General features: G+C 47.8%; 1 long non-coding RNA gene across 2 annotated transcripts in view; it reads left to right on the forward strand.

The window, feature by feature from the left end:
* LOC106017510 (uncharacterized) overlaps window positions 1–16525 on the forward strand; it is a 290171-nt gene that overhangs the window by 43279 nt on the left and 230367 nt on the right. The window contains exon 1 of one of the 2 annotated variants that reach the window (XR_011810903.1): window positions 284–1009. The exons of the other annotated variant lie outside the window; for it this stretch is intronic. This is a non-coding gene — a long non-coding RNA (uncharacterized lncRNA). Of the gene's footprint in view, window positions 1–283; window positions 1010–16525 lie in introns of those variants that run through there. 2 annotated transcript variants of the gene reach the window in all.

Consider the following 16525-nt stretch of genomic DNA (forward strand, 5'->3'; position numbering starts at 1 on the left):
TGCTCGTGGTTGTGAGACCCTTCCCAAGAAGCTTGATAAGGTGGGAGGGCAGAGCTGGAGGTTATTCCAGAGGGGAAGGAGGGCTTTTTACAACCAGAAATCACAGGTGGCTCTCCAGGGCTGCCCGTGATTTATTGTTTCCACATTGTGTGAGTGGGGGGCTCTCAGCCCACCCACACGCAGCCCTTCTTTCCTATAACAAACAGAACACAAAACACATGAGTGAGCCCCACATGTTCATACTCCTCTGGCATCTTCCTCACCTCTCAGATCAGTAGGGTCCATGTCCTGCTTGCTCCACTTGCAGCTGGAGGAGCGTTTGGTAGGAAAGTGCGGAGTCTCCTGGGACACCTGGGGCCTTCAAGTGCGTTTGTAGGGATGTGCACCACGATGGGACAACGTGGTTTGGTCCCCTCTCCAATGCATCTTTATCTTAACTTCTTATAGAAGACTTTTTCATGCTGTCCTTAGTTCTGGAGGATCTCGGGTGACCATTTACAGTATTTTGCTTCCCACTTTTCTGGTTTAGCCCTCCTGAACACATGGTGTTTCACTCCTTTGGCCCGATCAGTTGGCTGGGTAGCCTGGAGCTCTCATGCCCCATTCTGCTCAGGGTCAGCTTTTAGCATCCAAGGCTTTCCTCTGTTCTCACCTGAACTTCTGGCATACTCTAGCTGCAGGCAAACAGGGCGTTACTGCCACTTCTGGAGGATATTTTTCACTGAGCCACTTGAGAGTGAAGAGCTTGTTTCCTGTTTATACCTCTAGAGAGCTCAGCCCAGCCATTTCCCTGCTGTGGGTTTTGGAAAGGAGCACCTCTTCTGTCCGTTCAAGCACTCTGAAGACATCTGAGCCCACATCTGCACAGTCGGATACAGATGGATCTGCCTGTTCCTGCCTGAGCGGGGCTGGGGATCCTGGCCAGACCCACTGCCGTGTAAGAAGGTGGATTAGCACAAGCGTGGTTTCACCCTGCCAAGCTACTGTGCGTCCAAAGAGACGACATCAGGCCTGTGATCACTTGCATGTGTCCTAAATAATTTGAGTTTTGAGCCCTTATGCGCCAGTGTATGGCGATGGTCAGCAATAGATAATAAAATATTATCTATTTGATGCTGCTGTGAAGCAGTGACAGCTTTTGTTCTCCTTCAGACCCCAGGAAAAAAAATCAGTGGAATTAAGCAGAGCATCTGATAAGCCTTTGGGTGTTGCCACAGCCTAACCAAAAACGACCCTCAGCCCTGCTCTGTCTGTGAAGAGGTGCATTTCAAATGTTTTATAGAAGTCATTTTTATACAACTCCACCGATTTAATTCACTTTCATCCTAACGGATATTTCTATTTAAGAGAGTACTGGTGATGCTGAGTAGGTACAGAGTGTTTTGGAACTGGAGGAAGTTCTTTAGCGTATAAAAATCTTATTAAACCTTAGCACACATCTCTGCGAGCTAAATGTCCATGTCCTAAGATCTGAAAAAACATCTAGGGAAGGATATTATATTCAATAAATCATATGGAACTATTTATCAGCAATCACTTCTTTAACTTTTCCACAGTCTTCAGTTTCAAAGTGCATTTTGAAGTGACTGAAGTTTGTACAGAGCAGTTTATTTAAAAAAATTATTTTAGGAAAATTACCTCAGGGTTGATTGCGTATTTATGAAGGGTTTCTCTTTTCTTTCTTTTTTTTTTCTTCTTTTTCTTTTTCTTTTTTTTTTTTTTTTATTAAATATTAACATAATGCAAGAAAATGGCTTTATTAAGAACAGTGGAAAATGTGTAAGGAAACAGACAAGATTTTGTGGCAGACAGTCTGCAGTGGGAAAGGTTTTGCTTGTCATGCACTCACAAACAACAAAGTCAGTGGAAAGACCTCGAGTTCCATGGGCTTTGGGTTAGGCTCTTTACCAGTGGGGGATTGTTCACTGCAGAACCTCGAGATGTTTCTGGTTATGTCTGCAGCCTCCTCAGTGAATGTATTTAGATTTTATTTTGTACTTTTTTTTTTTTTTTTTCCTGTCATTATCACTGATTATTTTTATTATCCCATTTGAGCCCTGCCTCATCTCCTTGCTTACTTCCTCCTTAACCTGAACAGAGTTCTGATTTTCAGTTACAAATGAAATTAAGATGCTCAGGATAAAAACAAACAAATGCTTTTACCCTCCAGCAATCATTGCATGATCTCTTGCAAATCCATGTTGGCCACTTTATGCTCCTGACATCATTCATTCCTGGAGCAATTACGGTCTGCTGTAGTTTAATTATGGTGTCTTTCAGTACACAACACAGCATGGTGCTAAGTAATGCAATCACTGAGCGATTACATTTTCTAAATCATGAAATAAATCTGATTGTGAGTGTGTGGTGTGCAGTTTACAGTCAACTGGATGACGACTTCTTCCAGTGCAGTCAGCCTCTTTCATGATGAGCCCATAGGTTGGAGTAGAACAAACTTTTGGCTGTCAATTGTTGTGGGCTTTATGGATTATTATTATATATATATTTTTTGGTGATTGAAACTCAGTGTTTTCAAAATATTTGGCATCTGTCTGAACCGTAGTGGTACTCTAAGGGCTTAGCTCGGGGTCTCCAGCAACAAGATGAAGTAAGAAGGCTCCATGAGCTGGCAGTGGCCACGTTCCCAGAAGGTTGGCCTCATCTCACAGCCTCAGTTAAGAGGTGTTTGAAATCTGCTGGCTGTCCTACGAGCTGGGAGAGTGGGAAGGGAGCAGGGAAGAAGTGGCTGCTGTGGTCAATGCACACGTGGGGCAGGAGCTCCGGCTGTGCTGGGAAGTCAAGGTGCTGTTTGGATCCAGGCAGACAGGAGGACCCTTTCCCAAGCATCCCTGACTGTTGAAAGGGAAGTTGTTTGCAGTCACGCAGTCACTTGGAATGGATTAAGTAGACAAAATAGGAATGTTTGAATAAAGTAGTAGCCACAGCTCTTGTGTAGACAGTAAACAATGGTTTATTGACAGTAAACTCTTGCTGTTATGGTAAAATGTCTTGAATCACTTATTTCTTGAAAGACTCAGGCAGGGTGTCTTTGGTCACTCGCACATGTTTTGTACTTTATCACAAATCAAAACATCCTGATTTCCAGGCTCTGGAACACATTACTTGTCCACGCTTTCCCTGTTTGAATAGAAGGTGGCAATCCCAGCTGTGCACTCGTCAAGGCTGTTTTTAGGTAGCATCTAAGAGTTAGGAACAAGCTGTGGATAGATGAGACCCTAGGATTTGTGCAGCAGAAAAACATCCTCGGACTGGGCTTGGCAGAAGGGAGTTGTGCTGATGGATAGCTCTTCTTAGTATCCTTCTGCTTAGGCTTTGCTGTGTTTGCTGTCAAGGAAAACCGTGTTTTATCGCTCAGGCAGGAGCCTCCAGTCTCTCATGTGGTCTGGTTTAGCTTCCACGGCTTGAGGAGCCTCCTCGAATGTCTCCATTGCATCTTGACCCTGCAAAGGAGATGCTGCCTGAGTCCCTTAGCACTGGGAACATCTTCTGAGACCGGGTTGTCTCTGGTCTGGAAACTGCCACTCAGGTTCAAGAAGGCCACTGCTGGCCTGCTGGGTTCTGAGGAGAGCTCAGTGTGGCTGTCACCTCCCATGAGCTGCAGAGTTTGAAATAAAAACCTTGAACGACCCTTACACCGGATACTGCACTGGGCAGAGGGGACTGGTCAGATGGCTGCAGGACAGAGTTATCAGCTGATATCCACGGGCTCCTCACAGGAGGCATCCCCAGCTAGGGCTGTAGCCATGTACCATCATCAAAAGCACATCTCATCTGCATCTGTCTCAGGCAAGATGCAAGAGAATTAAGGGAAATTAAGGGAAAACTATCAAAAAGGGAAAGAAGCTGTGATTGCCTCATATATTTTCCTATATATTCTTCCTACCGAGGAACAAATCCCTCAGCAAATCTTGTCCTGAACAGCTCAAGGCCTCGACCGGTCTCTTCAAAACTCCTTCTTGCAGCCTTCAGCATCCAGAGGACTCAAGCCCACGATACTTCCAGATTTCTTTTTCCAGTGAGGGACTTGTTGTGACCCTCTCCCAAGGGCCCTGGCCTCAGGAGGTGAAGATTGCTGGGCCTTATGTCAGCTGTATCCGAAGTGGGTTTTGTTGAACGGCCTCCGCTGCTGTTTATATTTTGTAATGCGCTGCGGCTGGCTTTTGTTGCCATTAAAACTTCATTTGTTTGGAGGATCTTTTCAACAAACTGAAATCCAATAAATCACGAGTAAAATATTTATTATTTCAACGGGATAAGAAGGGGAGGGAGGAGTGGACAAATTTGTATTCCTTCATCAGCATGTTAAATGGGAGACCGTGGGGACACGTTAGCCACAGGAGCCTGTCCCCAGAAGAGCGATTAGTTGGCTGGACAGGGCCAGCTGAGTGACAGCTTCAGTTTGGGAAGCAGACACGGAGCAGAAATACTCGGAGTGCTCCAGCTTTAGCCTGTCTACCCATGTAATCACATCCACAGATGATGGTAGGGAGCTCAGGGCTTCTGGATTAAAACTGTCAAAAATACAAGCCTCTAATGCTCGAGCTGGAAATTCTGGGCTAATAAACTGGTCCCCGTTATGTTGGTGGCAAAGCTGCTATTGTCTGAGGTTACACTCCAGGTCTGCTTTAGTTCACAGGCAGTAGCAGGCTCCACACTCCTCGTCCTGCTGTAGGGGATGGAGCACTAGCTTGTGGCAGGACAAATGACACAGAGATCTGGAGCAGGACATGGAAAATGTCATCACCGGCATCATCACATTAGAGCTGCGTGGCTTTTTTTGTTTGTTGAACAGCGAACTCAATTAAAACTGGTGTGGGATTTAGAGCTGTTCGTGCACTTTTGCGTTCAGCCCGTGGCTCTGGCTGAGAAGGCAGAGGCACAGAGGGGAAAGTCAGTCTGATTTCAACATCTAACACACAGAATGTGTTGCCTATTCACTTGGAAATGATGCTTATTTTTTAAAGTGGCTTTTTTCAATGCCAGAGACACCAAATAATTTACTTTTGAGCTGACCTGAACAGAAATGGTTCTGAAATCTTTCCATGGGACTAAGGCAAAATTTGTGTGTCATCTACTGGGAAATTCTGAGCGCAGGTGTGAAGCGTGGATCTGAACATTTATAGCTTGTATATTTGGATGTAGCAGGCTCTGTAATAAATTGGATACCTATATCTAATATTTCTATGGAGAAGTGCTACAGCTATGACAGAATCTGTCTTTTCAGCAAGGAAAATGTCTTTCTGTGCCTGTAAAACAGACCCTGGCTGGAACCAGCTCCAAAATACACTAGCAGAGAGCTGCCCTGCAGTTTTTCACATTAAATCCCATTCCCTCAACCTGTTCTGCTGCACCATAGCTTCTACCCCACACAGTCCCGAAAGCCATCTCCTTCACTGCTAAGGCCTCTAGATGCTACTATAATACCATAAAAATGTAGAATCGTAGATAAAATAAGTTAGTGTCCCATCTGTTAAAAACAGGACGTGCGGCAACCCTTCCCAGTGAGTCATCTGTTCAGCATTCTCAAGTCTTTGAGACCTCTGCACTCACCAGGGAGCTCTGACATTTACCAATGTTATCTTTCTTATTTCAGTTTTGGCACCTTCTTCCTTTCCTCAGAGACTGTACTGGGCAGAAACCACGTGAAATGAGCAGCAGACATCATCTGTCATTTTTCTGAAAGGTTACTGGGCTTAAGTGTGTTGTTTGGCCGCAGATGGTGGTAACTTCACCAGAAAAACAACGAAAAAAATACAGTGAAAAAAAATGTTAACTGGGCGGGATTTTACTTGAGGGGTCCATTTGTTGAAAGGAAAGAGTAATCCTTATTCATACTGACTTTTGGGATGACTAAACCCTCAAGAAGCAGATCAGAAAACGTTACAAAATGCTTTTCCTACTATCATTTGCAGTGAATCAGCACTAAAGGAGTCACCCCGTTGGCAGCATTCCCATCGGGGTCAACGGAGCCAGGGTTTCACCCCTGGCAGTCCTGCACGGCAGGAGGGGCTCGCCGGCAGCCTGCATCCATCCGCTTTCACTTCTGTGGGCAGCTGTGAGTCCACTTGCCGTGTTTCATAACACAGGAACAACGAGGTTATTCAATGAACACGCAGGAGGAAGAGTTTTAAAGCAGGTCAGTGTAAATACTTGCTGCACAATAGTGTCAACACCTGGCTTTTTATCCCTGGTAGGTGTCAAAGTACTGCACAGGAGTGGTCAGCACCGGTATCTCCGTTTAGCAAAGAGACAAAGAAAGGCAGCACTACCTGTTCCAGGTCACCAGCCAGGCAGACAATGGCAGAGACAGAGTGGAAAACATCCCCCTGCACTACGCAGTGGCTTCTGGTAAAAATCAAATTGCCTTTACGTTAGGGAGCTCATTGCTCCAGGGCAGCGTGACACCAAGAGCTCAGGGGCTTTGCGTGGAGAACAAGCACACAACACCGGCAGCTTTAAAGAAGAGCTCGGATCAGGCAGCAGCTCCTGGTGTTGTACGGATCTGTCTGATGCCAGAGAACAAGAGGATTTTGTTTTAATGATGCTGCAGGGTGCAGGGGTGGTTTGTGGCAGTCAGGGTGTGCTTGAAATCCCTGCTGGCTGTCTCGAGAGGTCAGTGGTCCGCGTAGAAGGGGAGCTGTCATTTGGCAAGTCTGCTCCGATTGAGGTGAGCAAAGGTGTTGTGGGCTGCCACCAGAGATATTTGCACACAAGGGTACAAAACGACCCCGTTTTCCTGGAGTTACCCAGAAATAAGCAACAGAAGGAAGCCCATGATAAGCATTCTCGTGGGGTCTCATGGCCCACCCAAAAAAATCAGCCAGCACTCGATACCTTGCACCTCTGTGAACCAGGTCTGAGGCCGTACCTTCAGGTGCATTCAGGGAGGCTTCACCAACATCCAGGGCTGGTCACGCAGCGAGGGTGATGCTTGTTCTCCGGCTGAGCTGCTGTCCCTGCTCCCACCTCTCTTTGAGGGGAAGGAGCCCCCAGCAGCCCGTTAACCCCTTCCAGACTCACATGGGTGTGCACATGTGGTTTTTCGTGGCATAATTCTTGGCAAGAGGCGCGACCGTAATATTGCTGTTGGACCTACGTGCGTGTCTGTTGTTCATCATGTGTAAATTAGATGGACTACCCTGAGCTGGAGAGAGAGAAGCTAATGATTGCCATATTGTTTCCAGCACTCGTCAAGCAAGAGAGGCTGTTTGAACTTTCCCCCAAAGACGCTTCTGCCTCTTGCAGTGATTTTCAGGTTTTGGGTTTCTACCTTGCTGGAATCCTTTTCCGAGGTGACTGATTTCGTAATGATGCTTTTGTTACCTTCTCCTCCCCAGGGGAGTGGGTGAGCAGGGAGGGGAGGAGAGGGACGGGACAGGGAGAAGGAGCTTTTCAAAACTAACTCCATCTGCAGCAGTAAAAGGCGTGATAGCTGCTTCTCTTCCTCTCTCCTCTGGTTTCCAGCAAATTCCCATGTGCTTTCAGATATTTCATTATGTATTGCTTTCAATTCCTCCTCAATGCACATATTGACATGTTTCTTTCCTGTCTATTTCTGTCCTCCCCTACCCAGTAAAATGATCCCAGTAGGAAGGCGCAGGTCCAAATAGAAGGTGGAAGGGAGGAAAGCATCTTTCCCCAGTGCTAGGAGCGGACTGATGGATAGCATGTGAATCTGAGGCAGAGATCCTCTCTGGGGTAGAGATCTTAGCCTTGTTCTTAGTGTAAGGGCAGGCAAGAAGCTGGAAGTGAGAGTAGTGACTGTGTCTGGGAGGTGTGACTAGTCGTGGTGCTTGTCTTTTCCCAATAATCAGGAGATAAAAGCTGCAGCAGGCATTGCTTTCATCCCACAGGGTATTTCAGGGGCTGTGCTTTGTGAAGCACAAAGTCTTTTGGGAAAGACTGTCACCCACTACAACTGGTGATTAGAGCTGACTGTGATCAGGGCTGACCTCGATGTTCCTTTTGAAACGTGAACCCAGGTGCACCTTGCCGCATGACCTTGACGTGGACAGTACAAAAAAACCAGCAGAAAAAGGAAAAAATCTCCCATCTTGTTTGGATTGTCAGTAGTAAGTGAGAGGGAATGGAAAAGGCTTTCCTTGCTGGCAGGATGATCCCACCAGCGTGTTGGCTGGCTGGGTAGCTGGTGCTGTTGCAGGTTTAGAGGGATTTGGGAGTCTCCTTAAGATTGTCTACTGGCTGCTGGCTGCTAGAGTTTTCTCTCAAATATCTCATTTGAGCAACGATAGGGCAGGATCCTGAAAATACTGCTAGAAGTTCCTAGGAAGGTTTGGTTCAAAACAGAAAATCACAGACATCCCTCCTGCCTTCAAGTGCATCAAATTAGCAATTAACTCAATGGGAGGGTCCTTTAGTTTGCACAATATGGAAAGCATTCTCAGGAGAGAAATGTTGGGGGACAGGATCATGAAAGCCGAGGCTTTATGTGAAGGGTGCCATATAAGCACCAGTATCCTGTTCCTCCAAGAAGCTTCTGAAATAAAGGAGGTTGCAGCAGAGCTACCACTGTGAACGTTTCAGCAAGGACCTCTGTCCTTTAAATCGCAGAGCATTTTGAAACTTGTCACAAGAGATGTCAGCTGCCTGAGCGGGTTTTCAGATTTTTGGTATCACTGTATGATTCTGTTAATATGCCTTGCAAAGATAAAATGGGTCGAGGCTCAAAACCAGTGAATCCAAATGGAGGAAAAGATGGCAGGGAGAGATGAGAAGCACTGTGGAGAGAACCAGATGAAGGGAAGAAGTGGACAACACTGGCAGCATCTGTAATATGGTCTGACAGCTTGGATGGGTACAGCATGTGCTTGGAGGGGCCATGGATTTCCTGGCTTCACAGGAGAATGTGAAGACAACATCACTCAAAGCCTTCTCTCCTTCAGGGCTCGATTTCCTCCCCACTGTACTGACGGATCCCTTTCTGCTGTGTGTATTTTTCTTTCAACCAAATCAGAAAAGTACTGAAAACTGGCGAGGCAGCTCAGAACAGTCAGAGATCTTGTTCAGAACCTTTCCTCCTTCACAAGTTGTTGGGACATGCTGTAGCAGATGATTAGAGATAAAAATGGGTTTTTCTCTCAAAGATAACGAAATATTTCCATGGCTGGCCAACCCTAGTGCAGTTGTCCTGGCAGGTCCTGAAACCAACTTTTTTGTAGTTCTCTCCAGAGAACCAATTAGCTCGAATACTGGCATAGCTAGCACGATAACCTTGACTTACTTGCTGTTAATATAAGAAGGGCTCGAACGAAAGCCATAGGCTGTATTATTCATCTATTATTATTCTCCTCTGTTCTTCCTCGGCCTGGCCATTTGCTTTTCATGGAAGGCCTTACATCCTGAGCTCATCTGCAGTGATTTCAGGTTGGCCTTGCTTCCAGCAGGAGGCTGGGCGAGATGACCTCCAGGGGTCTCCCCCAACCTATATTTTATTATGATTCCGGGAGTGAATGGTAGCTCAGGACCGCTGCAGCACAGGCTGCTTTTATTTGTGCCTGCCATGAATAGGCACATTGTGTGGATACCCAAAGGCCCTGATGGACAAGCCCTGGCAGATGAACTGCAGTGATCTGAGCTTTTACTGCCCTCAGCTATCGTCCTGTGTCTGCCAGGTAATACCGTGCTTGTAGGTGTGAGGGAAGGTGTGAAGCTGAGCAGCTGAGGATGCTCTCATGACTGTTCCCACAAGCTGTGTGCGGTGTGCTGGTCATATTTTAGACCATGGCAGCCAATTGCTCAGATAAAGGGTGACAGGGCTCTATCTTCATGCAGCCAAGCGTGGAAAATGGAGTTGAAGCAACCTGAGGATGGCTTGAATGCGGAGAAGGGCCCTGAACCCAAGTCCTTCTGCAGTCTCCCACCTCTCAATATTAGCTTTGAATCGGCTTTGGTTTTTATGGCACGTTTGTCCACAGCAGCTCTCAGAAAGTTTAAATGCTAGAGTTGCCTCTGTAATAAACCCATCCTTCCAACCCCTCGCTATGGGTATGCCCAAGGGGAGTGCACGTAACACACTGACTGGTACCAAAAATACGCAGAGAGAACATTTTGCTTCCCGGAGGTTTCAGCATGGTTTGACAGCTCAGTGCTGACTCACGGGCAGGACCCGGGGTCGTGCCTTGGTGTTGCACTGTAGTCAAGCAGATGACTGCTGCCTGGGAAGTGCAGCTATCGATGTTGCCACAAATGGATGCGAAACCAGGCTGTTACCATCCTACGTGATTTTTTTTTTCCTTGGCAGTGTAAATGCCATGGCATTCAGCCAGAGGCCAGCTTACAGCAAAGGCAGCTTTCCCATACCTTTAGGTGAAGAAGCAGAGAAGACCCCAAAATGGTCTCGGAGTGCTATAGCAAGCTGCAGATTGCTCTTAGTGCTATTTTTGTCCGGTACTCTAATTTTATCTAGTTTCCTTACATAACTTTCAAAATTGCAGCTGAATAAACTTCCAGGGAAGAGAAATGTTTCTAGCAGAGCTCGAACTTTCTCTAGTTTGGTGCCTGCTCTAAATCCAACCACAAAAGGCTTCCAGAGCATCATGTGTGCAGCTGAGAACCTCTGCGCGTGAAAAATAGGACAGAAGGAGCTGCAAGCCTCCAGCTACTTGAATTTACCCCTCATTCTGCAGATGGCAAGAAGAAATAATTGTCCCCTCGTTGTTTCTGGCAATAAAAGGCAGTGACAGCGATGGAGTAGAGTCAGGTTGGTTTTGCCTAGATGGGTTTAGCACACCGGGAGCACTCCTGCACCCTGCCTGCAGTGCCCCCACCCGTGCTGCTGTCCTGCGCTGCTCCCTCGGCCACATCTCCGGGTGCTGGCAGCAGACAAAGGCAGGGCCAGCTCCACCGCTGCCCCAAGGTCCTGGGCAGACCTTTTGGTGCTGGGAGTGTCAGGGTGTAACGAAAGCTGGCCCTGCTCTGGCTTTTCTCTGCTGTCAGTGGCCATGTGAGGCGGATCACGAGTGAGCAGAGCGCTGAGGCTTTCCGAACGCTCTCTGGGGAGCAGGTGGGTCCCTGGCTGCCGCAGGATATGGCCTGAGAAAGGCTACCTTTCCTTTTCCCAATTCCCTCTTGGCGTTTACATCTGCAGGAGGAAAATCGCTCGAATCCAGGCCAGATGTCTTCTCCAGCCCCTCCCTGCCTCGAGATGGAAACGTTCGCTGCCGCGTTATAGAAGAGCCAGTCTGGGGACTGGCCAAGCACGAGGGATGGGGAAAACAAAGGCGTGAAGAGATGCAAATACAAACAAAATGAACGTAACTTTAAAGAGGAAACATGGCTGGAAAGGCAATGCACCTGCACCCCTGTAGCTATTTTTTTTATTTTTTTATTTTTTAAAGGAGGGCAGACTGTCTGAGGGGGGCATTTGCAAGAAATTTTGTTGGTCAAACTTCTATTTTTAGCAGTTGAGAAAAGATATTAGTGAAAATATAAAGCTAAAATCACAAGAGTCGTGAATTGGAGCGTTCTCTAGCTGTCTGTCTATCCCCAGAACAGAGGCTACAGTTGGGTGAGAGTTCAGGGGCTGCCTCATGCCAAAGGCATAAATTTGGCCAATGCACTCCAATAACTAATGACCAGATGAAAAGTCCAGCGAGGCCAGCAGGAGGCTTTCCATTGGTTTCTTTAGAATTTGGATGACTTTTATAGGCAAAGCAACACGCAAGGATAATCAACATTTGCCCCTTCTTGGAAACGCATCGGCCCAAAGGGGCCGTGGTCGTGTGTTTGTTGTTGCATCTGACTTTGACACCCTGTGAGGAGGGCCCGGATCATGGGAGCATGATGCGGCAATGTTTGTGATCTTGGACGTGGAATTGTTTATGGAACCGTGACGGGCTGCAGCACATCGCTTCTAAGAGCGATAAGGAAAGGTTTATGCAAGCGCACATCTGCACTTGGCCGGGTACGAAGCGCGTTAATAATGTCATGCTCCTGATTAGCCATAAATTTCTCCAAAGCACTTGCTGAAATAGGAGAGCCCACGGTGACTGACTTCTGCTGCACAGCTTGTATTGTTTCCACTGCTCCGAACGTGGTGCTCAGCAATGAAATATGGCCCCGTAGGATTGCCGGTCCTTTTGCTTCCACTCTGTTTCTGTTACACTGCTTTACTGCCTTGATGCTGCTTGGACTCTGCCAAGAACTGGGATTTTTTCAGCCCTCTGTAAAGATAGATACGTGAGAGATGTTTGCCTACAATCTCCTGTTCTCAGAGCCCTGCGCCTTCCTTGTAATGTCACAACCTGCAACCTCCCTGCCCGGTGAAGGTCACTAACAATATTTAAGACTTCAGCAGCAAACAAAGGCAGGTTTTTCTCACTGTCACCGTGCTAGGTCTCCCTGTGGTTGTAATGGAGATTTCAACAGCTCCTGTGATGTATAATCCAGAGAGGTTTTATGTGTAAGGCATCTCTCTGAAGACCAGCAGTAATTTCCTCGGGGCCAGAGGTAACAAAGGCTTCTTGCAAGGAATTCTAAAATTATAAACTGGGCACTGGTATTAGATCTTGCGCTAGGAATGTAATTGCAAAATACATCCAGCTATTCCCTCTTGTGTCCTTGTATCTAGATTATTTCATTTTTCACCTATTTTTTTTTTCATGATCTCCAAGTCTCCTGATACCTCCTGATACCTCCCAGATTCTGTAGGAGGCCTAAAATACGGCCAGGTCTTAAGACAGAAGGAAATGGGGAGCAAAGAGCAGCAATGGCTCAAGGTACACTTCCCTTCTATAAAGTATATTTACTCACCCTGAATGCAGGGGTGAGAGCTAGTCTGACATAACACTAATATAGCTCTGCCTTTTCCAGAGTTTTCTCATGATCCTAAATAGGATTCCTGCACAGTGAAAAGAAGAAATCATCATTTCTGCTTGAATGTACCATGCCATTTATTGAAGCCTGTCTGATACAGCTGTAACTAATTCTAACTTTAACCTTTGAGATCTGCAGAGTGTCCCAAAGAGTCTTTTGGGGTGGGAGGTGCAGCATGAGCAGAACCTGCTGCCTTCTGGGGAGAAGAAATGGGGACACCAGGACAGCGAGTATCCTGGCTGTGTTTGGAAGCAGGGGGTGAACCAACATATTGTGCATCGGTACTTTATTCCTGCAGAAGGCTCAGGAAGCAGCCGGTGGTATGTGCAGCCCTTTCTGCATTTGGAAGGAAAACTCTGAGCTCCTGTGTATGAATTAGAGCAGTCAGAGGGAAACTATCAGCTAAATCTGCGAAGGAACCGAGGATCACAGAGAGTCCCCCACAGCTCCTGTTCAGCAGCACTGTATATTATTTTAAGGGAGCCTTATGCAAGAATTATGTTGCATTCTGAAAGAGGAGATTGTTTTACTTAATTGATGTGGGAAGGTCCTCAGGTTACAGCCCTTCCTGCTTATATTAGTACATTCTAGGGTTCATCCTGCTGCAGTTACCCTGTGCTGTATGACAGGCAGGATCCGTGGCAGATAAATCCACAGCCAGAGCCTGCTCTTGCAACACAAGTCTCTGGCCAGCGAGCCGGGGCTATTTCAGCCTTCTCGTTACAGCTGAATGCAATTAATAGCTACTGGGTTCTGCTCTGGAAAAGATGTGAGGGAGACAGGTCGGAGTGTCCTGGGGCTGAAAGTCACTGCAGGGCCCTTGAACAGGTACAGCTCTGGATGGAGGCTGTGGAAATGGGATGGGCAGAGCAATCCTGGCTGCGTTCTTGGAAGACTGAGCCTTGTCCTGCTCTTCCACCACGAAACGGCCTGCTTGCCAGGGAGATGGATGGCCAGAGGCAAATTTCCTGTGCAGGAAACGGACGGACCCAACCAAAACTATTAACAGCAGTCTTGAAAAGCGAAATATTTGTGTCCTGAAATTCCCACTCAGGTGTCTTCTAGTCCCAGCTGCATGGCCCTGTTCCTCCAGCCACTTGTGTCACCGGTGTGTCACCCCTGTCACTGCCAGGGAGGCCCACAGCACCTCACGGGACATGTAGCCCACCACCCTCCTCATCCACTGAGGAAATAGGGGTGTGAGGCACAAGACACACCTCCCGCAAGGCAGGAATGGCACTCCGGCTTTGAAATGTTTTTATTTTGCCTCAAAAAATGTTATTTTAGGGAGGAAGAGAAGGGGTTCTGACCCGCTGTGCTTGGACACTGAGGCTGGTGTAGGCCGGGCTCTGGCCAGGCCATGCTATATTTAAATACATTCTGCTGCCGCGGGACTAAAGGGCCTCCAGAGCTGTAACTTCCTAAGGGCCATTCTGCAGATTCCTTCCTCCTTTTTTAATTTTTTTTTTTGTTTTGTTTTCCTTTAGAGGAAACTCTCAATCTTCCTAGGAAATACTCCTTTGTTTATGGCATGAAAAAACCTGCGCTCTCCTGGCCGGGAGCGGGGAAGAGGCGATAGGACGAATTGCCACTTGTGAGTTTTGATACCACCAGGCGTGTCTTAAATAAACACTTGTTTATTTTTCTACCTTTCTGTTCAATTGCCTCGCTGCCAGCATGGAAGGTAAAAGTATCCAGTTCAAAGAAGGCAACTGCGAGCGGAGGCTGACATCCTGTCGTAAATATAGAACTGGCCTCGTGACAATGCCCTGCTCACAAACAATGGGAGCGGGGCTGGGAGAAAGAAATTTATGAATTAACACAGCCCAGGCGAATAATTAACAGCTGATGGGGGAACAGAGCTGTGGGCAAGCCTGCGTGCCCTCTGGGTGCTTCAGAGCAGAGCCGTGCCCTGCACAGGGCTGTATGGTCTCTGCCTCGATTGTGTGCCATCAGTGATGCCTCTGGGATCCCCTAAATCCCTGACCTTGGGACGGCCCTAGACAACATCCCGGTGGGCCAGAAGGTGCCCACATCCATCAAGTTGCACCACAGACCCCTTTCCATAAGAAGGAGGAGAGCCCCAAGCATTTCCAAGAGAGAAACGAGAAGGTTTTGAAGGAATGGAGCCCCAGGTTGATTAGGGACCTTACTGGTGCTTTCTGTGATACCTGAGAAAACCTGCAATGACTTGTAGGAACCAGACTGTGGCTGTCAGTTGTTCTGGCTCTGGCTGGGCCTCCTGCCTGGCAGAAGTCACCAGCTCCTGTCCCCACCAAGGAGGAGCAGGCAGAGGGGAGTCAGGAGATTTGTGTGTCTGTGTCTGGTCTTTGCATCTACAACATGCTCATGGGAAGGGAAGCGTCAGTCCCGATGTGGGAAGGGACAAACCAGGGCCCAGGCACAGTGAATTCTTCATGATTTTTGGCAACTGGTGGCTAAAGTGGGCGCACTTAAAGTTTAGTGAGCCAGCAGACCCGTGTCTGCAGCAGCAGCACGTGCCTGACACTCGTTTATCTTATCGAGCACAGGGAGCATGGCATCCCGAGGCTGAAGCACTGGGTTTTCTTCTTTTCCCCTTCTGTACAGCACAGGGTGTGCCCCGCTTGACCTAAATATTTGCGAAGTTACATCCTTGGGACAGGCTGACAAAAGGTTATAAACTCATTTGTTTTCATCTTTCCCTAAGTCGGGCGGGCTGCAGAGGCAGGACATCTGCCTCGCGCGGGGTCCCTCGCACCTTCCTCTGACGCATCTGCTGCTGGCCACTGTCTGAGACAGGATATCGGGCGAGACGGGCCACGGACCCGGGCCACCCGAGCAATTCCTGCTTCCTCGACACCTCCCGTGGGCCCTGGAGGCACCTTTTGGGGTTAGGAAGCAGTTAGTGTGACGGGACATCAGGTGTCAGTTCTGCAGCAGGAGGGCTCTTTGCGCTCATGGGCTCGATCCTCAGCTTTGTGTACCCACGTGAATCAGCTCAGCGTGATGGGGTTGGGGTTTTCCCCCTGAAATCGATGTTGTTGGGTAACTTTGCACCTGAACCATTAGCTGTGTTCTTCCCATTTTGGGGGAAATGGGAAAGTTTTGAATGCTAGTGGAAGGGAACCAGGCAGTTTAATCCCAGGGGTGATGTGTGTGTGCATAACAACACCATTTTTACCCGATCCCCAGCATTGTTTGACACTGCCTGCATTTGATTATGGCTGTGGTGCTGTTATTTCTTTCAGCAGCAGCAAACAGCGAGGCGCACTGTCAGTATTTAAGCACCAGGCAGAGAGGAAGGGATTTCCCCATTCCACTCCTGACTTTGACATTTCTGCAGAATATTTCCGTTTCGGGGCTGCAGCCTCTTTGTGCTCAGCTTTACTTGTACACCGTTCCTTGTCCTGGGGAGCCCAAAGCAGGACCCAGCCTTGGCCCTGTGCATGCTGAGCACGGGAAGAACCATTTCCCTCAACCTGCTGGCTGTGCTCTTGCTGTTGCAGCCTGGTCTGGAGCTGGATCTTGCCCCTGGAAGGGCACACTGCTGGCTGAGGCTCAGCTTCCTATAAAGGAATAAATATCCTCCTCTCACTGGCAATACAATGTACAAAATGTCCCTGTCTGACCCATAATGAATCTTTGAGTCTGTCTGCCTGCAGGCAGTAGGGCCAGATAAGGGCTTGAG

The sequence above is a fragment of the Anas platyrhynchos genome, chromosome 8, assembly GCF_047663525.1.
Source record: "Anas platyrhynchos isolate ZD024472 breed Pekin duck chromosome 8, IASCAAS_PekinDuck_T2T, whole genome shotgun sequence".
In the NCBI taxonomy this organism is placed as follows: domain Eukaryota; kingdom Metazoa; phylum Chordata; class Aves; order Anseriformes; family Anatidae; genus Anas; species Anas platyrhynchos.